At 42.0% G+C, this 22,056-nt stretch overlaps 1 pseudogene; it reads left to right on the top strand.

Annotated features, from left to right (window-relative positions):
• LOC146618620 (cilia- and flagella-associated protein 337-like) overlaps positions 1-8,263 on the top strand; it is a 40,105-nt pseudogene extending 31,842 nt beyond the window's left edge.
• Positions 8,264-22,056: the final 13,793 nt, after the last annotated feature.

Below are 22,056 nucleotides of genomic sequence, written 5' to 3'. Positions count from 1 at the left end.
TGAGGTCAGATGGCCCAGGATGTGAGTGGGCGTTAAGGCGTCTGGGAAGGGATCTCAAAACTGGATTATAGATGGCAGAGAGTTGGTGTCGTAAACCCCCGCCTCTGTTCAAAGATGGTCGCTCACAGTGGACATAGATGGATTCTTTCACTCCTCTTTCAAACCATCTGTCCTCTCTGTCCAAAATGTGAACATTGGCATCCTCGAAAGAGTGACCTTTATCCTTAAGATGCAGATGGACTGCTGAGTCTTGTCCTGTGGAGGTGGCTCTTCTGTGTTGTGCCATGCGCTTGTGAAGTGGCTGTTTGGTCTCTCCAATGTAGAGGTCCGAGCATTCCTCGCTGCACTGTACAGCATACACCACGTTGTTAAGTTTGTGTTTTGGCGTTTTGTCTTTCGGGTGAACCAGTTTTTGTCTGAGCGTGTTGCTGGGTCTGAAATGCAGCGGGATGTCATGCTTGGAAAAATTTTTCCTGAGTTTCTCTGATACACCGGCTACATAGGGGATGACAATGTTGTTGCGTCTGTCCTTCGGCTCAAGACTTTTGCACATTGCTGTGCAGCGATAAATCTGTGTAGTACTATTTTGTGTACGTACGTCTTTGTATTTCTTGTTATTATCCCCTGTTTAAATATGCACTGTGATGTGTACTCTATGTATGTTGTCAAAATTGTGCAGGCTAAGTGCATCAAAGTGATTTTAAAAATTAATGAGGGGGATTAAAGCATCTACATCTTAAAGCTCAACATTGTGTAGATGATGCAGAAATCTGCTCTCATTCTCTCTGACCCTCTCTGTCTCAGCCGTACACACACACACACACACACACACACACACACACACACACACACACACACACACACACACACACACACACACACACACACACAGGACATGATAAAAGTCACTTGAAATACAGAAGCTGGCCCTGGGCTGCATGAATAATGCAGCAGACTGGCACTCTCATAAACTTTATACCTCCTATTGCTCACACACACTCACCTCCCATAGCCAACACACTCCTCACACATCTCATTAAGTCCTGCTGTTGGACTGTTGAGCGACCTGATGAGATTCCTGCCGTTTTTGACAAACACATTGCCATGCATGTGCTCTTGCTTATATATAATGTAGATTACTTCAAAAGCACTTCTTCTTGCAGTAAAAGTTAGGGGTTGAGTGTTGGAACAGATGGTAGCTGGGGACAGATGTTGAACTTTATCTTTAGAGAAGTTTTTAGTGGCCAGCTTGCATGATTCAGCAGCAAGATAAGAAAGTAAGTGTGTGTTGATAAAAAGTTTTCTTTTGTGTGTGTGTGTGTGTATAGTCTTTGTATTTCTTTTACTGTGAAGACACTTGGTAAACACAAGAGCTTGTAAAGCACAGGCGGTGAAGTTTACTATATACTGCCATGAAGCAAAGTACAGTTTTTAGAAGGTTTTTTTTTTTTTGTTGTTGCCAAGTTCTTCCTCTGTGTTTTGTCCCTCTTCTGATGTGAGTAGGAAGCTACCATGGCGAGATCATAGTGTGGAACAGCAGCACAGAAAAAGCTTTGAGGAAACTCCGGCCACATGACGAAGGGGAAGACTGCAAGAAGCAGCAAGGTGCCACTTTCAACGACAGCAGCTGCAAACACATTCAAACCGTCGTTTCTGTAATTATTATTAGACGTTAATTCTTCCAAAAATCTTTAAAACAAGGAGAAATTAAGTTAATTTTTTTGCCTGTTTCTGTTTGCTTTTTCTTCTGTTCCTCATTCTCAACTCTGACACTGTGGGTCGTTTCCCCACTTCTCACTTCTCAATGTGCTTTTGAATGACAGAGGACTCGGAGAGCTGCGATGCCATCACCAGACTGTTCTTCATTCCAGGACGCACATCTGTAACAACTGCAGGTATAGATTGTGGACTCTTTAAAGTGTTATTTAAAGTAAGTCCTAAAAGATGTGGGAGGCTGTATGTTTGTGTAACGCTGTGGGGCAGCCTCAGCTCAGTATTAAATGTCAGCTGAGAGAGAGTGGAGAGAAAACTATTTTCACCCAAACAAATTCCGTATTTTGACTTTTCTAACTTTTCTCCTAACAATAAAGCCATCGCATTTGCAAATCAGCTAATTTCACCTACTTGCTGTGAGCCTCTTTAAGCATGCTTGCTGTAAAAGTGTTGTAGTTTGACGTGCCTGCAAAACCAAGAGCGGAAGCTGATGCAAACAATGAAGTAACTTTAAAGGCGTTCTACATTTTAAAATGCCAGATCTGCTGAATATATGGCCTTGCATTTATTATTTTTTTTTATTTTTTTAAGGATGTTTTACACAGATTGTGTGTCTGGTGTTTACATATTTCAAATACAGTAAGGCTGTGTGGAAATACTGTACAGCATTTGCACATCACTGATCCTTTGATGTAGCAAGTTTTCGATATTTGTAACTACTTTCCTGCCAAAGTTTACTTTCCTGTATTTATTTAAAAAATTCCCTGGTCCCTTGACTTTTTAAATCCATTTAGATTTATTCTTGCTGTTAAGTAGCTGCTGCTGCTTTGAGCTGTAGCTGTTAGGTGCTTTAAAAACAAAAAAAACATGATCGGCCTCTGTGCCTGCTGCTGCTGCTCGGGTTTGCTGTAGCAATGAGGTATGTGGCTCTATTGATGATGTTAGTGGAGCAGTTTTTTCTATGGGTTGCCAGATCCAGGGAGAACTAAACAAAGGAAGCCCTGGCCATGTTTATTGTTGACCAAAAAAATCTCATTGTCAGTCAGAACTTGTACAGATTTCTTACTAATTCGACTATTTCAGTGCTTAATGAAATATGTTGCTGATCTTTTTTCTTTTTTCTTTTTTCAGTATCATGGATGTTTGAGATTCCCACTTAGCAACAATATGAGCATTTTTAATCCATAATTGATTTTGATTACATTTTAGACCACATGGGTACACTCTAACTGACTTATTGTAACTCTGTTTGACTTTCTCCTATTGGTACTTGTGGTGTTGCTACCACAGCATGCGTTTTCTTTTTCAAATCTAGTCCAAACACACGTCTAAAATAACCGATGCCTCTGGTTATTGCAGCCATTTCTATTTCTGCATTTCCATCAGGCGCTGCAGATTTGGTGTCCTGCGGGGGCTCAGGTACGGTCAGGCTCTGGAGCACCCAGCACGCCCGTCTGGTAGGACAGTTCACGGCCCACGAAGGGGACCTGGGATCTATTGTAATAGCTGTCAGTCCCTGTGGAGAATATTTAACCACAGCTGACAGGGAAGGGACAGTCAAGATATGGGACGTGAAGGTGGGTTTGTGCACAATTTTGTATATTGTGGTGTTAAAAAAAAGGAGTAAAAAAGAGAAAATGACGGAAACTGATGAAAACAGAGCCCGAGGGTGGGACAGAGATCAAGAGGCAGACTTTAATAGACAGTGAAGAAAGAGTGGACCCTGAATATTTCCATTAAATCAAAGCGTGTTGTTCACTCTGAAAATGACAGCCCTGCCTGTCATTGTGAAGTCTCAGCAGCTTGCTGGAGTACAGTGAAGACAGTCAATCATTTAGAAAATCTCCCCTGATGGATTAGTGGAGAGAGGTAATGCCTCCATCCTCTTTATTTTTTTTAAAAAAATATTATTTTAAAGCAGTAGAGGCCATTAGAAATGGATGAGATTTGTAATTGATTCCTTTTTTAAACAAAAGATATTGTTTTTGTAGACCACCTCGATTAAAAGAGGAGTGATGAGGAGTCATCACATCATCAGTAATGTCATCCACGTCCACTGAGATTCAGTTCATCACACGAGAATGTCCCACGCGTTTGGTCACTGAAGAGTTTTCATACCTCAGAGAGGCCTTTCGACTTTTTGACTCTTGTTATGAAGACTTGGATCGTGCCGTCAGTATGAAGCATAGCTGCATCACTGTCATGCTCATAATCACAGTAAAAGAACACCCTCTCGGGTATTATTGCCACAATATTCAGAGCTCAACTCTCTGTCACAGTTTATAAGGGGATGAATTCAGATGGGTACGTCTCAATTGGCTTCCAGTTTAATTTATGGAGATTTATGTATATATAGTTGAAGCTGGGCAATCTCAGTGCTCTGGTGGAAATTCTGTCCCTTCGGCTAGTATTGAGCGCACCTCAGAATCAGCTGGATAACTAACATGATTGCACAGTACAGAGTTGTGCGCCCAGACATTTCTCAGGTCAGTCGCAGGTGTCACCTTAAAATGATGTGCAACTTAGTTAAATAAGTTTAAAGTATTTAAAGTAACTGAAAATAAATGTTTTGTGCTTAAATTGTAACTCTTAACACTGAACTTAAATCTTGTAGTTATTAGGTACCCTCAGTGTTATCTTATTGTAACACATGAAACTCCTCCTATCTGAAAAGGTTCTATAAATAATAATGTAATTATAATGTTGCCTAGCAACCACCTAAGAATGGATAAAATGATCCATTTGTAGCCTTTATGCAATATCATCACTTTATAAAAGCATTTCATTTCAGTTTCAACAGACCAAATATAAATGATTAAAATACCAAACTATGATTCACCAGGTGTATAAACTGTAACTTATACAGTGGGGCAAAAAAGTATTTAGTCAGCCACCGATTGTGCAAGTTCCCCCACTTAAAATGATGACAGAGGTCAGTAATTTGCACCAGAGGTACACTTCAACTGTGAGAGACAGAATGTGAAAAAAAAATCCATGAATTCACATGGTAGGATTTGTAAAGAATTTATTCGTAAATCAGGGTGGAAAATAAGTATTTGGTCACCTCAAACAAGGAAAATCTCTGGCTCTCACAGACCTGTAACGTCTTCTGTAAGAAGCTTTTCTGTCCCCCACTCGTTACCTGTATGAATGGCACCTGTTTGAACTCATCATCTGTATAAAAGACACCTGTCCACAGCCTCAAACAGTCAGACTCCAAACTCCGCCATGGCCAAGACCAAAGAGCTTTCGAAGGACACCAGGAAAAGTATTGTAGACCTGCACCAGACTGGGAAGAGTGAATCTACAATAGGCAAGCAGCTTGGTGTGAAAAAATCAACTGTGGGAGCAATCAGCAGAAAATGGAAGACATACAAGACCACTGATAATCTCCCTCGATCTGGGGCTCCACGCAAGATCTCATCCCGTGGGGTCAAAATGATCATGAGAACGGTGAGCAAAGATCCCAGAACCACACGGGGGGACCTGGTGAATGACCTGCAGAGAGCTGGGACCAAAGTAACAAAGGTCACCATCAGTAACACACTACAACGGCAGGGAATCAAATCCCGCAGTGCCAGACGTGTTCCGCTGCTGAAGCCAGTGCATGTCCAGGCCCGTCTGAAGTTTGCCAGAGAGCACATGGATGATACAGCAGAGGATTGGGAGAATGTCATGTGGTCAGATGAAACCAAAGTAGAACTTTTTGGTATAAACTCAACTCGTCGTGTTTGGAGGAAGAAGAATACTGAGCTGCATCCCAAGAACACCATACCTACTGTGAAGCATGGGGGTGGAAACATCATGCTATGGGGCTGTTTTTCTGCCAAGGGGACAGGACGACTGATCCGTGTTAAGGACAGAATGAATGGGGCCATGTATCGTGAGATTTTGAGCCAAAACCTCCTTCCATCAGTGAGAACTTTGAAGATGAAACGAGGCTGGGTCTTCCAACATGACAATGATCCAAAACACACCGCCCGGGCAACAAAGGAGTGGCTCCGTAAGAAGCATTTGAAAGTCCTGGAGTGGCCTAGCCAGTCTCCAGACCTCAACCCCATAGAAAATCTGTGGCGGGAGTTGAAAGTCCGTGTTGCTCGGCGAAAGCCCCAAAACATCACTGCTCTCGAGAAGATCTGCATGGAGGAATGGGCCAAAATACCAGCTACTGTGTGTGCAAACCTGGTAAAGACCTATAGTAAACGTTTGACCTCTGTTATTGCCAACAAAGGTTATGTTACAAAGTATTGAGTTGTATTTTTGTTATTGACCAAATACTTATTTTCCACCCTGATTTACGTATAAATTCTTTACAAATCCTACCATGTGGATTCATGGATTTTTTTTCCACATTCTGTCTCTCACAGTTGAAGTGTACCTCTGGTGCAAATTACTGACCTCTGTCATCATTTTAGGTGGGGGAACTTGCACAATCGGTGGCTGACTAAATACTTTTTTGCCCCACTGTAAGTTACAGTTAACAGGTTATAAGTTTAGAGGTTTTATTTACTCTGCAAAACTAACAAGCCAAAGCAGTAAATGTCAGACATTGATTAAAAATGTACTTCATCTGCTTTAAGATGCCAATAGAGGCATTCATGGCCAGTTAGGTTACTACCAACCTTGGAAATGCTATCTGGGCCAAAGAGGACATCATTAGCTAATATGATTTTGTGGGTTATACAGGTTATCGTGGAAAAGTCACCTTTTACAGTGGGATCTCACTTTCATTGTACACTCCAGCTGCGGCAGCTCTGTCATTAAAAAGTTTACTCTTCAGGAGCCCCAGCTAAACATAGCCCTAAGTCTTTCTTTGAAAAAAGCATTCATCTCACTCTGTTATCTATGTTAAGCAAAAATATTCACAACACAAATCATCTCCAAAAAGTCAGATCTTTCCAGAATTTTACTGCACTGTAATATTAGCACTAACTAGCTTTTCTGCAGTGCAATATCAAGGATCTTCCTTTATTTCAGGCTTCTACATAAATCATCAGCTCGTGAGGTTTCATTCCATAGAATGCACAACACACTTCTCGCTCAGTCTTTTGGCATACTATAATCACCTATTATGTACTACATACAGTTTTATATGAATTAAGTACCTCAGTCTTTTAGTCATTTTTTATGTCTGCCTGCAAAATCTATGGTCACCAATAAAACACACAAGAAGTGGTAATGAGAGTGGTAAATCTGCCACTGTTGCCATTGTAACCTGCTGTGTGATTTGAGAAAACAGAAAGCTTAGCAACGGTAACTATGGGTGGCAAAGCTCAGCGGTTGTGTAATGATCTGTTCCTCTGTCCCTCAGTATTATTGCCTCACACCAGGTGAAGGAGTCAACAAAGAACTCCCAAAACTGCTATCTAGTTTCCATCCACACCTCGACCACGTGACTCACCTGGAGATGTGTTTACATGGCGATAAGCTCCTCCTCCTCTCGGCATCGTCAGACTGCAGTCTGGCTCTCAGTTACCTGCCTGGAGAGACCGTCGGTTTTTTCGGACAGGTAAACAAATGCACACAAGTGCAGCGTCTTGGGTTACGCAACACAACCTGCAAGTGTGTAATAAAGAGCTGGTCGGATGAAGATATTGTTCGGTGACACAGTGGCAGGCTAACGGCCTTATATCCTCACACTTGAAATGTAGAGATGTTCAGAAGGGCTCTGATAAAGCCTAACCTCCCTCTCTGCAGCATGCTGGTGGTTGTTAGCTTCCAGTTGACAAAATGAATGTGAAACCTACCATCAAGCCATGGTTAGGCGTGTGTGTGTCAAAAGAGACTCATGTGAAGTTAGCCTGCGGCGGTGTCTGCTGAGTGTTGCTTCATTTGAGTTTGCCTCAGGCCCACACACTCATTCAGTCGCACACACATTCACACAAATTCACTCCTATGATTTCATAAGAATACAAAGAACTGCACAGATGCATGAAAGCTAATACATTTACAGGCTCTCTACATTAAATTTCATGGTATGGAAATACGCTGCTTTCCCTAATATAATGTTTTTGAGGCAATAGAAAAAATTCAGTGCATAGTTCGTGTTGCTTTTTATACTTTAAGAAGTATTGTGCTACATTTTATTAATTCATGAAGCCTCATTAGATAACATTGTTCAGTATTTCTCAGGTTCTGCAAATAATACATATAATTTTACAGCCATGAGAAAATACAGACAATAACACAATTAATAATAATCCTGCAAACTCTAGTGTCAAAATCCAGAATACTCTTATCAATTCAGTGGAAAAGTCTTGGGGCTGCAAGGACATCTTGCAACACAACACACTCGAATATTCTGCTCATCAGTGCTGTGCATGATCTGTAGAGTGATCCTTGGTGTTTGGAGAGACCTGGAACGCAACAGCCGCAACAGGAAGCGGAGCAGGACCAGAGTGACCGAGGAAGGCAAGAAAACACCGGACTAGAGATCACCTCTGGCAAGCAGCGAGACTAATGTTAACCAAGGACACGACTCTCCTGCAGAGCGAGGACAACTGGGGATAAAGGATCAGAAAAAGGCCAAAAGAGACAAAAGAGAAACTAAAGTGGTTGCAAGAGGAACTTTATTTAGCTGATTTGAGTTCTACATGATTACAGTTGTTTTATTCCTGGACTGAATAAGTACTTGAAAGAATGAATAGTTTGCTTACTTTAAAAAAATACACTGTAATGGTTTCGCTAAAGAAACTACAACATGTGTGCCAAATGAGTAGAAGAAAAATAAAAACACTACTGAATTGTAGCGTTTGGGCATTTTATTTTTATCCCTTAGGATTGTGTAGTGTGTGACAGTAAGTCGTCATGAATGCGTTTCATATCTGCAAAGAATGAAAACATTTAAATTGCTCCCAGTTCTGTGATTTTTATCACCAATAATGCTTAGAAAAAGATACTTCGTGAGATTACAGTAATTATTTTTTTGAGGTTGTTCTGTGTTCTAATACAAAAGTCAGTAAGAGTCGAGACAGCATTTACTGGTGTTCTCAGAGTCACTCTTCCAGTCATTGCCAATGCAGATTTTTAGGCTTTATGTATTTGACACCATACTTTGATTTTGCTGTTGTTCTGTGTCTTGTAATCAAAAGTTCATGCCACTAATGCAGATGGGACTGACCTGGGAATGACTGCTTGTGTGAAATCAGAAAATCCATCCATCAGTCCATGCATCGATAACTGATGATGTAACCGCTGAACTAAACCTTAAAGAGGTTGCTGAGTGGATGCGTTTTTTTTTTTTGGTTTTTTTTGCCTCATTTTGCAGTGCATCTGACTGTATATTAATCATGTTCGTGTGTACAGTTTTTCACCCAGAAGCAGGCAGTTCATTAGTAACTGGCAGTAAACAAGGATAGAAGAGATGGCTCCCATCCTTTGCCTGACTGGCCTTTCTCTGGGGCACTTGTTCTTCTACAGCTTTTTACTTCTTTGTTCCAGAGTTTTGGGAAATTTTGCAGGGCAGCACAGCACATAGTACTGTCACTTCACAACAAGAAGGGGCCTTTCTGAGTGGAGTTGTGCATTGCATTGGCCTATGACAAGCCCCCCAACCCTGAACTGGATAAGTGGAAGAGGATGGATGGAAAGAAAGAAGAAATTAATTGTGCAGTTTTTTTGTTGTGGATGTATCTTGCACCTTAAAGCCTTTGCATGACCACCAGACTGAAGGCCTGTGTGCTTGAGATGCAGGCGCATAACAGAACAGAACCAGTCTTTAAGCTTGTTTTAAGGTAAATGCTCATCCCACATTGCTTTATTACTGAAGGTCAATCACCAGCAGACAGTCCAGACTCCGGGTACCTAAATATCCCTCTAATGAAATTACCATGCTGTCATATGTGAATCAGTGGTATTCTTTGCTCTCTGGTATGTGCTTTAGTAGCTTGCACTGAAGTAGAGAAAATTAAACCTGGGACATTGCCCACTCTGTGCCAGCTGTTATTTCACCCATCATCGAATCTCATTGACTTCCATTGCTCTCTGGCTGCCATGAAATACTTCCTGTGTGGACGCACCTTAAGAATCCTTTAGATGCTGCTCTTTAAGTCACAAAATAGCATCAGCAGGTAACAGTGTGTCTGACCAAAAGTATAAGGCTCTGTTAAAGCCATGGTTAGTACAATTTATATGGTTTCTGTGAATCAATCCATCCACCCATTCATCTTCTTCCACTTATCCAATTTAGGTAGCCTATCACGGCTGTCATTGAGTGAGAGGAGGCATACACCCTGGACAGGTCGCCAGTCTGTAACCGGGCTAACACAAAGAGACAGACAACCATTTACACCGATTCACATCAATTTATAGCAACCAGTTAACCTAAAAAGCTTTGGCCTTTGGACTGCAGGAGAAAGCTGGAGTACACGGAGAGAACCCACAAAGGCGCAGGGAGACAGAGAGGCCTCAGGCGGCTGGTGGATTAAAACCCAGGTGCTGTGAGGTGACTATTGTTGAGAGTTTATTAGAGGTCAGCTGAAGCAGTTTCACAGGGACATGTGTAATATTTAGATCTAATGAGAGAATGAAACCGATTACAATGTTTTTAATTCTTATAAGTTCGCAATTGATAATTTTATGACCAAGAGAATGTAAGCAATCAGAGGAATGATATATTATTAATCCACAGTGGAATAGTTTCTGCAGGATAATTAAAAGGTGGAGATGAGAGAATTTAAGGGTCTGCCTAAGCTCAAGGGCAAGTCAAATGACAAAGGACGCCACATTTTAAAAGGATGAGAACGCCCCCCCTCAAAAACCAAAAAACTTGAAAAGTGTGAAACTGTAGGAAAAGTGTCCAGTATGACTCTACAGGGGGAATCAATACTTGCCGTGTGAAGCTGCGTGTTTGTGAGAAAGTGTGTGTGTGTGTGTGTGTACAGTACTGAGCTCATCAGAAAAGTTTGTGTGGTTGATTTGGCGGAAGAGCCAATTGGCAAGTCTTAACTGGGCTACCATCCAGCTACTGGGCATGAGGTGAGGAGAGGGAATGGCTTCACTCCATCACCAGCTGAGTGTGTGCGTGTGTGCGCGTGACTAAATAGCCTCAGTCCATCAGAGAACCCATTCAGCAGTGAGCGAGCGTGTCAGGTCTGTTCCGCTCACTCCATCACCGCGTGCATGTGTGTGTTTGTGAGCAATACAGGAGTCATGGATATTGATGGAGTTGGGCGCTCAGTCTAATCTTTGCAGCAACACAAAGTACTCGGGTATCCACAGGAGAAATAAAACACGGTGCCCCCACCGACACACACTCAAGGAGGAAAGTGCAGGATTTATTCTTTGACTTTTACGTAGCCATAAAGATCACTTGAAATTATAACAAACCGGATTAAAAGAGTCAATATTCGGAGCCAGTCTAATAGCCAAACCAGGCTGTGAAATTTCAGTGTCGTTAAATTTAGTACCAACTTCGCAAACGTCCACGCGCGGGCAAACATGTGCACACGCGCCGTACACACACAATGCGAAGGTGGAAAAGCAATTACAAGCAGGAAGGTTGATTTTGATTTTAATTGGGAGCCCTCGCTGTGAGTTCCACCTGTTATTGTCGGTAGCCAGCAACCATAAATGTGGCGCTGTCAGTCCTGCATAACTCGTTCACTGAGTTTAATCGAAATTACTGTGGCCTAATCACCAGTTCCACCTCCAACTTTTTTTTAATGAATTAGTTGACCAGTTTTAGTGTGAGATTAATGGTAGTATCACGAGTTTTAGTATGAGCATGGCTGAATATCGATACTTCACCGTTAAGCTAATATACAGCTAATATACAACAAAAATAGTTTAAGTGTTTCCACAGTTAAACTGGAGGCTGCCAGCTTCATTTCATGTCCACTGTCCATATTTACATTAGCATCATCTTCCTCATCCTTGTCATTACCCCCCCCCAAACTCACCACCTCTCTAACTGATGATTGATTCTAATAAAGGAGCGCGAGGTCATTATTATTCCTGCTAGCTCTACAGAACACACATACACACACGCGTTCACGCATTTTGGATAGTCGGAAATAGAAACAAAATGCACCCGAATGCAGTCACGCACTTAAAGACGGCGTGCTACATTACAGCCACCCCCCTTCGTCTTCATCTGCAATTCAAAGTAGGTCCAGCGTGCAAATGATGTGTGCTCAAAAAAATTCCCAATTAATTTTACTCAGTGTGTGTAAAATATGGGGCCACTGCACAAGTGTTCTGCGTTGAAAGAGTGGAGTTAAATTACTAGAAAGTGGGCTGATGATGCTGGCCTGCCACTGCATACCCCTGAGCGTATGGCAGTGTTAGCATTTCAAATTGAGTTACACGCTAAACAAGCAAAGCAGTGTGTGAGTGCTAACTCATCTGTTTATAGCAGGGCCTGCCTTGTTTGTTCTCTTTATGTCTGTGTGTGTTTGGGTACAGATGAGTGTGTATGTGTGTATCTGCTTCTGATTCTTTGTCTTAGTAATATGAAATCAAATTACATTCTTCTATATACGTGTGTGTGTGTGTGTGTGTATTAGAGAAAGTGTGTGGAGGTTTCTGTGTGTCCTTTTCTCTGTTCCTCTTTTTCAGGAGTTTGTCTATGGGGCTAAACACTCATCATGTAAATCAGTGAGCTATTAGGGGAGCTGGCTCCTCTTTCCTCTGCTTTCTTATGAAGATGAATAAGAACCAAGCCAGTGATAAAGGAGAGGAGAGGAAATGAAATGAACTCTGTGATTAAAGTGCTCTGCTATTTGGGCCTCTTGGTGCAGTATTCTTATCTTACGTGTGTGTGTATGTGTGTGTGTGCGTATTCACATAATTTGCATGCCTTTCAGCTCCAGCTTATTTTAATTTAGTAGTTTCAGTCATTTGGTTGTTTTTTCCCCCTTTTTTAAAGCTGACGTTTAAGTTGTGAAGACATCAGGCGTGAATCTTCATACATTGTGCCGTCATGCAAAAGTTCCTGCAAGTTGTGAAACCATTAAACTGCTATTCTGCAAGATCCATCATATATTGGCTTCAGAGAATGAACTTCACTTATATGAGGTTATACGTGACTTATGGTTATTGCAAATGTACAGTTTATCATATGCACGAGTGCACGTGCACATGCATGTATATGACTTTAATTGGCCTGAAGCACCCAGGCTTGTAATATTGCCCTATCTGTTTCATGCTGCCTAAATCTCTGTTCATATACTTTTTTTTTTTTTAAAGATAACTTCATTTGTATGTATGAGTTTAGTGGCAGGTGAATTAGTTTGGTGCTGCTTGCACATTGCAGCTCAGGTTGCCTGATTGCAGCATAATTACCATAAATCAAATTTACATTTGTCATGTAATTAAGTTCTCATTTTGGTATTGCCTAGTTAATTTTAGCGTCCACCATGAATAAAATTTATTTTCATACAGATTAATAATTGGAACGCACACTCGCGTGTTGGTCCCCTGAATGTGTCAGGGGAGTTATCATAATAATTGTGAGTGTAACTATTTAACAATTAAGATGCAGTATACAGTATCACTCCTCATTTTTCTTTATACAGCTCCACACTCCTTCATCAGTTTGTGTCGCACTTTCCACAGTTTCGCAACTTGCAGTCATTTGCTGCCGTTTGCAGCCAAGTGTGTGTAAGTTTTCCATACAAACTATGAGCAAGCAAGCAAAACAGTCATGTGGAGGTTATCAGTGCAGCACCGAATAACTCATTTCACATTAGCGACAGCCAGCAATCTCCTGAAACCACTCCTCACCAACTGGTCGGGGAATACACACTTTCCTGTAGCGACCAGCCGTTGCCTCTGCCTGGTCTCTAGGCCTGCGTGAGTGTGTCTTCAGCGTGTTAGGGAATGCACATTTTCCCAGTGGTTGCCAGATGGTCGCTAACTGGTCTCGAGGCCCGTGTGACTGAGGCCTTACTAAAAGTTAACATGAGCGTGTTGGTCGTGTCTCATTTGTATTGTTTTTGTTTTGTTTAATTGGCTTCAAAATTTGAGGAAAGAACAACAAACAAAGCACCTGTTATTGAAGCAGGCAATAAGATGATTAGATTGCCGTAACTGGCTATGGATGCATTCTGAGCTGTGAAATTATGAAGTCAGACAACCCGCAGCTCATTTGAATGTGACCTTTTGGGAAAGTGGGAGGAACATGGGGAGAACATGCAAACTCCACTCAGGGCAGATGGTGGATTCAAACCCTGCACATTCTCGCTGTGAGGGAGCAGTGCTAACCAGCTTGCCACTGCGCTGCCCTGATTCAAGCTCATTATTGTCATTTTTAATAATTATTGCTGCTATTTTTTATTTGTTTATTTATTTATTTTTTACATCAGCCGACCTTTGATAAAACCAGCTGTGGGGTCCTGAGGTGCACGGCACAATATTAGCAAAATATATTTGTGACTGTGACACCTCAAGATGCCACTAATAACCCACTCGCCTCCCTTGTCGGGTTCCTCGTAACATTTATTGAGGATGTTGCCTGAGTGCGTTTTTAATTGCATTTTAAGCACCGCCGCACTTGTAAAGATGCAAATGGCTGGATATCGTTTTTTTATGAGAGCGAACCGAGTGAAGGAAATGGCAAAAAAACAGAGAGTGAAGTTTTACTGCGCTACAGGCTATTCAGCCCGTTCTAGCATGTTGTGTGCAAGAACGACAGCATCATGAATTATTCAAAATGCCGTTGTGTGCTGCCTTACTGTCCTCTTGAGAGGAGAAAGGCATGGGGCTGTGGTCAGTGTGTCTATACATGCTTCATGTTTAGTGCTGCAAATGAAAGCTGAGCCATTCTTCGAAGACAGGAAGCCAAAACGCAAGATTTAGATGAAAACCATCTATCACTGTGCTTTAGAAAACTCAGCCCAAAGGAGCCGGATTTAAGTGTTTTCTGTGCATACTTGTGCATCTGTGCATCTTGACTAAATCAGTGCAGGAACATTTGACTTGGAGCAGGATGATGCATGCTATCAGAATGCTAAGCAGCACTTTTAAACAGTCTTAATGTTGCGAAGTTGTACAGCAATAAATTCAGTTTGACACTGTGCACTGCTTCCCTGGGCTAAGGCTGCCACTGATGATCAGGTATACGCAGACTTTGGGTGTAAATACTGATGCCCTCGCTTGCAAATGCAGGTTTCTTCTCCACTTTATCTCCCCTGCTCTGTCCATCTGTAGCAGAGGGAAGGGATATGGAGAGAGGACGATGAAAGAAAGTAACGAGAGAATTTGTGTAGAATGGGGGGGGGGGGGGAAGGACAAAGGAAATTTAAAAAAAAGAAATCGAAGGAAACAAGTAAAGGAGAGGCCAACGCGAAGGGAAGCAAGGGGCGAAAGAACTGACAAGAGGATGAAAAGAAGAGTAGACAGAATCAGTAGATGAAGAGAGGAAGCGGGCAAGAGTTCAGTGGTGATAGAAATGGATAAAATATAGAGGTAAAGGAGATGTGAAAGTGCAGGGTTTGGACAGAAGTGTAAAAGAGAAATTGAAGATAAACAGCAGGAAAGATATGGAACAGGTGAGGGAAGTGTGAGGCGGTGAGATGACTAGACAACGGAGTATAAGAACAGTAAAGGTGAAGAGGAGAAATCTGTCACATCCACTTGAAGTTCATATCATGCTCCCGGTTTCTGGGTTAACCTAATCCACATCAGCTCGAAAACCTCCACAGCAACCTTCACATGTCTGTTGTCTTCAACTCATTTTTCCTTCTCTTTTTCCCTCTTTATTTTTGTCTCTCCACAAGACACGGCTTTGAGCTTCTTATCTAGCATGCTGAAACACTTTCAAACATCTTTCCAGTTGGTGCGAATGCTAAATTGGTCCCAATGGTTGCAGATGATCAAAAATATAAAAGATTCAAAGTTCTTAAAAAACTGCGGTTACATAGCCTGGAAGCTGCTGCGTTTGATGCTGATGTCTGTGCTCACATCACTGAGCAGTCTATATAATATTAATCCTGATAAGCTGCACAATGTAAAGGTAAGGAGCTGCGTGCACGTAGTGTAACTGTAGTGCCTGAATTCTTTGCACACACCTGCATGCAAACAGCCAGCAGTAAAGGTGTCACACAGTTTAGGCAGTTCAGAGGGGAGAATATGACATTAATATTCATATATAACTATTCTAGTACCACAGCAATACGGCACAGTTCTCCTTAAGGTCACAGCAAGCTCTTCAAAGCAAATGGATTTGTAAGTACTTTAACATATTTCATAAAGCTCTTTAAAAAGCCTGTTTGTGTGTGTGTGTGTGTGTGTGTGTGTGTGTGTGTGCGTGTGTGTGCACTCACGCAGTCCATATTGTCCTTTCTGAATAATAAAACCCTTTAACCGAGCCCCTCCCGTGTGGATATCTATAGAATACCTCATCTGAAACTGGAGAAACAGACATGCTCTACGCACATTTAAACTGCTGTGGGCTGCTGGCTTAACTCCCTTCCTTTGCTAGAGGCTCTTCCAGCACGGTCGCTCCCTTGTGTGTTAGCCCAGAACCTGGTGTGACAGTTTGGCCCCATGGTTACGTCCCCATAGCTGATATCCCCTAATAATCTTCCATTCAGCCATTAACTGGAAGCACGTGGCTGTCATGAATGTGTGCGCTTGTGGATCTCTGTGTGTGTGTGTGTGTAGCGATACAGATAAGAGGAACGACGTGTTGTGTGACGGCACGTAAGACTAATCACAAATATGCAGTATTCACAGATTTTAACTGGGATTTAAATTTTTTATATGACTGAAATATTGAAGCACCTCCACCTGCCTGCAGCATATATATTCTCCAACCTCTCCTCACCTCCTGTTCAAGGGTTTTTTTTGTTTTTTAAAAATTCTGGACAGGTCTTCAGATTTCTCTTTATATATCTCTTTAACCCCCCACCCCCACCCCATCTCCTTCCTCCTGTGCCTTCACTCTTCCCTGTCCTCTTTCTTCCCTCCATATCCCGTCTATCATTGCTCCCTTCCGTGACTTAAGTAATCTCTCTCTTTACTGTGTCCACCCATTCTCTCTCATCTTCTATCCATCATTTCAATCTATTCTCCTGCTGCAGCTTGTTTCATTCTCTCTGTTCCTATCAGCCCCCCTACCCGGCACCTTTTTTCTCCTCCTCTCTCCCTTGTCCATACATCTGTTGCCCTCTCTCTCTCTCTCTCTCTCTCTCTCTCTCTCTCTCTCTCTCTCTCTCTCACAAACACACACACCTTCTTTTTGTCTCTCTCCATCGCGCCCTCTCTCGCTGTCTGTTCTTCCATGAAATTAAAGCGCTCTAAGCTGCTGTTTAATCAGAGCCTGTTTGGGAAAGTGCTGCGATGACAGAAACCATCCATCCCCAAGTGCTGTGTCTATGTATGCATGTGTGTGCTATATACTGTATGTGTGTGTGTGTGCGCGCACGCGTCTTCGTGAACATAATTCCAGATAATAGATAAAGATGAAAAGCAGAAGGATGCGTGTGTCTGAATTCCAGCCGGGTTTGTTTGGGTGAACGTGTATGTGTGGCGAAAGATATGTGCTAGATGGCCGTTAATCCATAAATAATCAGCATTAGCAGGTGGTGTAGCCTGATAAAGGGATGATTAACTAAAAATCAGGTAGTATGTTTACTGTGTGGGTTGAATAAATGATCAACAAAGCCAATTAAATACAGTTCCACAGTGCAAAACAGCAGTTAACAGTAGTTGACTGAATTACATGGATGATATGAGGAGGGGAAAAAAAAGAGGGGGGGGGGTCTGATACCACTGTTGACTGTTGATTGTAACCAGGAGGTAACCGGCACAGCTTAGCATGGCGATTGGTAGGCGGCAGCAGCTATCCACAAACAAAATCCTTACCACTTCTTCAAAGTGCAAAAAGGTTTGCAGGTTTTTTGGAACTTGCAGTTGTGCATTTTGCAACTTTTACTGCAATTAATTATAAGCAGTCAACGCATAAATAATGAACCTTGTCAGCCAAGAAATACTTCCACTATGCAGTTCTATCCTAAATTCAAAAAATGTTGTTTTTACAGTTTTGTTTCCTTATATCTTAAACTTACAGGGTAAAATGTGTAAAACAGTGGGGCCAAAGGCACTAGTAGGTGGATTTGGAGACTCTGAAGAGTGCCAGGATAGCTATTTCCCCCTGCTTTCAGTCTTTGCATTAATCTTAGCTAAAGCCTTCTGTACTGTTGGCTCAGATAAACTGCAGGGATGGGTTAGGTGTGTATTCACATTGTGTTCATGCAAGTCTTTGCATTTCAAAAAAATATCTTTAAATGCATCTACAGTGGAGCGAATGTTCAAGAGCATTACAAAATGTGCAAAACCGGTAAAAAAATGGATGGGAACAAACAGCTGCATCAAACAGATAGACAATACATTAGTTACATGCTGTTGCTATGTGGACACAGCATATGGTCTGACCATAGTTATGCAAAGGGGCACACCTAGCCACCGAGGCGTGGAAGCAGGCGTAAATGATCAACGTTTCTTGCTGGTCACCCACATCATCTGAGATTTATTTCTTTCCAAAACAGAGTTCTGCACCTTTCCTCTCAACGAAGCACTTTGCAAGACGGGACGAAATGAAACATTATCAACGTGATTACGACAAACACATTTTGGCAAACAAATGTCATGTCGTTTGTAATATATACGCAGCCCCCTTTCCCAGAACAATCTGTGTGTGCTTCCTGAGAGTGGTGAACACTCCCCTCCCCGGCCCGCAGTCAACACGCTCAGTGCATAAAATCACAATGATAGCTGTGATAGAGCCAACAGCCATTCTTCATCACTATGTTCCAATCAATCCGGGATGTGTTCCACACACGACCTGGAGATGGCAGTGGAGTTACAGCTCAGTGATGGACTGCTAGTACTGTGTGCGCGTGCTTATGCTCAGGTGTGTATTTGTGGCTGCAAAAAAATACGCTGGTGTGTGTGATAAAGAGAGAGAGAAGGTGCACAGGAGCGATCAAGAAGGAAAAAAAAAACACCAGTGAAAGGAATTTTACCTGTGCTCCCACGCACATTGTTTTACAGACATTGGAGGGGAAAAATTGTCTATTCTAAATCTTGTTCATGCCACCATTTGTCTCTATAATCCATGGCAGAACAATAGGCTGATGTGATCAAACAGTATCAGCTTGTTCCCTGGTTATTAAACGTCATGTCTGACCCAGATTTCCACACAGCAGTTACTGTCACACTCACTCTTTCCTCGAGTTGGATAGCTATAATAAAATTGAGTAACATAAAAAAGGAATGACACGCAATTTTATTTCGCTGTGGCTTTAACAAGGCAGCCAGTGTTACTGTCAAACCTTCTACTCAAACCAAAATGAGCAATTTATCATTATCCAATAGGGGATTGTGGTTCACTCCATTCGTTCTACTGGCTTTCTAAGCACATTCTACCTGGTTGTCTTTGTTTTTTGCCTGCCTGCCTCCTGTTATCACCAGTTGCTTTTGATCTTTTTCAGCAGATGTGACTCTTGCTTTTTCCTGACATATCTCTTCTTTTACAGCCTTGCTTTCACTCATGCGGCTCACTTTGACTGCACAGTATCCATACTTTCTGTGCAGAAAACGTGCGAACGTGACCGTCTGAATATGTGACACACAGCCATCGGCTTTAAGCGGCTTCACGTGATAAAGAGCCACTCACGTGCGTTCCTTGGTGCTCTTCTCTTTTCTGTGCCTTCAGGTCCCGCACCTCATCCATCTCCCCCCCTCTCTTCCTCCTTTCCACACTCAACCTCTCAATTTCTCAGTTGGCCTTTGCGTCCAGCCCTCTGGCCTCTCTCCCCTCTGCCACGGCTCTCATTACCTCTCTGTGTCTTCCTCAATGACATCTAGTGACTAGCTATCAGATCTTGACACTTTGATACCCTCCTACTGCTCTGTTGTGCTCTTCTTGCTTTCACTCTTTGTCACTCACTCTGTCTCCTCCCCTTTTGTTCTTCCTTTCTAATTTCCTATCGATCTTTCAATCCATACATCCCATCACTGTATGTTGGTAAAGCTATGCAAGACAAATAGTCTTATCACCTGTTATGGTCACTGAATGTTCATGATTCTTAGATAGATACAGCACACTGGTCTAGAGCACGCATGCCACATACTTTACCATATTCATATTTCTGAGAGAGAGAGACAGTCATTTTCCCATGCACATGCACACACACACACTGCATGGACACTAATCACTCACCCACTGGGACCTTCAGCCGCAAGTCACAAGAGGATGAAGACCTCATTATATTCAATATACTGGACTCTCTTTATGATGTCAAGGATCTGCACATGTACTGTATTCCTGTCCATACTTCTCATATCACTGTGGCCTATAGTAATGGTGCTAATCCTCTTCTGCTGCTCTTGCCTATCTGCCTCCTCCTCATCTAGCCCACATCTCTTAGATTGGCATGTCCACCGAGTAAGTCTCTTTACAGCCGTGGCCTAAAAGGGGTTTTTTTCTCCCAGTGATGAGAACCTCAGAAAGAAGGAATATCATTATTTTCAGAAGGACCTGCTTTTGGATGTTCCACACAACTGTGAGAATAAATGATTGTTTCAGCCCTTGAAATAGCTCTTACCAGATGTTAACAATATCTTGGGTTTTAATGATGGAGCTGTGAGATGATGTGAGTTTTATCATAAAATGCAGGATCCTGTCTGCACTTTTGATTGGCTTTGTTTTAAAGTGCAAAATCTCTAAACGAATAGCATCATTGGCATGTGCAGTCAAATATATATATGAGTAAACAGTTACTTTAATACTTGTGTATTCACTGAGAATAACAGGCTGAAGAGTACTTCCCTGCAGAGAAATCCTGGCGTGTTACTGAGAGAATCTGTTGTAGAAAAAGAAGATCCTGAACCAGCTTGTTTGTGATCCCAAACCTTGAATTCCAACACTTCTACAACCTTTGCCTCAAGATTATGTTACTCATCCAGTTGTAAAAACACCTGTGAACATTCAATAGTAATAGTATTGAGTCCAACGCATTTCATAGTCCATGACAGAATATAATACATTCTGTGGACAGACGAGACAATAGTTGGACTTTTATAAAAGGTTTGAGTCCTGTTACATCTGATGACCTCCTGAAGTGACTTTGAATGTGGCATGGTTTAGTTAGTATTTCAGAAACTGCTACTGGGATTTTACCAACAGCTATCTCTGTGGTTTACAGACAATAGTCCGAAAATGAGTGAGTCCAGTGAGTGGCAGTTCTCCAAAGAGTTGCGAAACTGCTTTAACCCGATAGCAAGGCAACAGTAACTCAAATAACCACTTGTTACAATTGAGATATGCAGAACGGCATCTCAGAATGCACAAGTCTTGAAATATACATAGCACAGGAGCAGAAGACCACTCCTGTCAGCTAAAAACAGAAAACTGAGGCTTAAACTCACTCACCAAATCTGGAAATTAGCAAGAAATTGGAAAACTACTGCCTGGCCTGATGAGCCTTGATTTTTTCTGGGACATTTCGATGGCAGGGTCCAAAGTTTTTGTAAACAACATGAAATCATGGATTCATACTGCTTTGCATGAATGGTTGGTGTTGTAATGATCTGGGGGATATTTTTTGGGCATAATTTAGGCCACAGCCTACCTGACCAAGTCCATCCCTTTATCACCACAGTGTACCCATTGTCTGATTGCAGCATCCAGCAGAATAATTAATCATAGCACAAAGTTCATCTGAAATTTTTTCTCGAGTTCACCGCACTGTGGTGGAACTTTAAGACTCACATGATGGATGTGCAGGTGACAGATCTGTGTGATGCAGGTGTGTGATGCTGTCATGTCATGGACCCAAATCTCTGAGGAATGTTTCCAGCACCTTGCTGAATCTATGCTGCAACAAGCAAAAGATGATCCAACCGGGTTAGGAGGTTAGTTGAATCAATCTTGGTTGACTTAAGGTAATACACCCTATATTCTTTTCAGTTTTGAGACTGCTGCGCTGATTTGGTCAGACAATTTCAGGTCAGGATTGAGCGAGCATAAGGCTAAAGTTTTCTATACTGTAAATTTTTTAGTGAGGGGCAACACAGGGACTTAGTTATTGAGGCCGACAGCGTCCGAGTGTTACAGCAAGAAAGTCCTACGGATGTTCTCCTGTGATCTGGTTTCCTCCCACAGTTCAAAAACATGCAGATCAGGTAAAATAGAAGATGTGCCTGGTGTTAATCCTATGATAGACTGGTGACCTTCTTTCCATTTGTGAATACAGGGATAGTCTTCATCCCTCTGTGACTCTGAATAGGAATAGGCAGGTATAGAAGATGAATGGATGAAAGCTGCCAAACACTTTTTCAAGGTTATTTAACAATTTCTCCATTATTTCATCAATATACTTGTAGGATTATCTACAA

The sequence above is a fragment of the Diplotaxodon limnothrissa genome, linkage group LG14 (genome assembly GCF_057381915.1).
Source record: "Diplotaxodon limnothrissa isolate DT_005_m linkage group LG14, D_limnothrissa_male_GT1.1, whole genome shotgun sequence".
Taxonomy (NCBI): Eukaryota; Metazoa; Chordata; class Actinopteri; order Cichliformes; family Cichlidae; genus Diplotaxodon; species Diplotaxodon limnothrissa.
The sequence above is the reverse complement of the archived record's forward strand: the minus strand, read 5'-3'. Positions and strand labels throughout refer to the sequence as shown.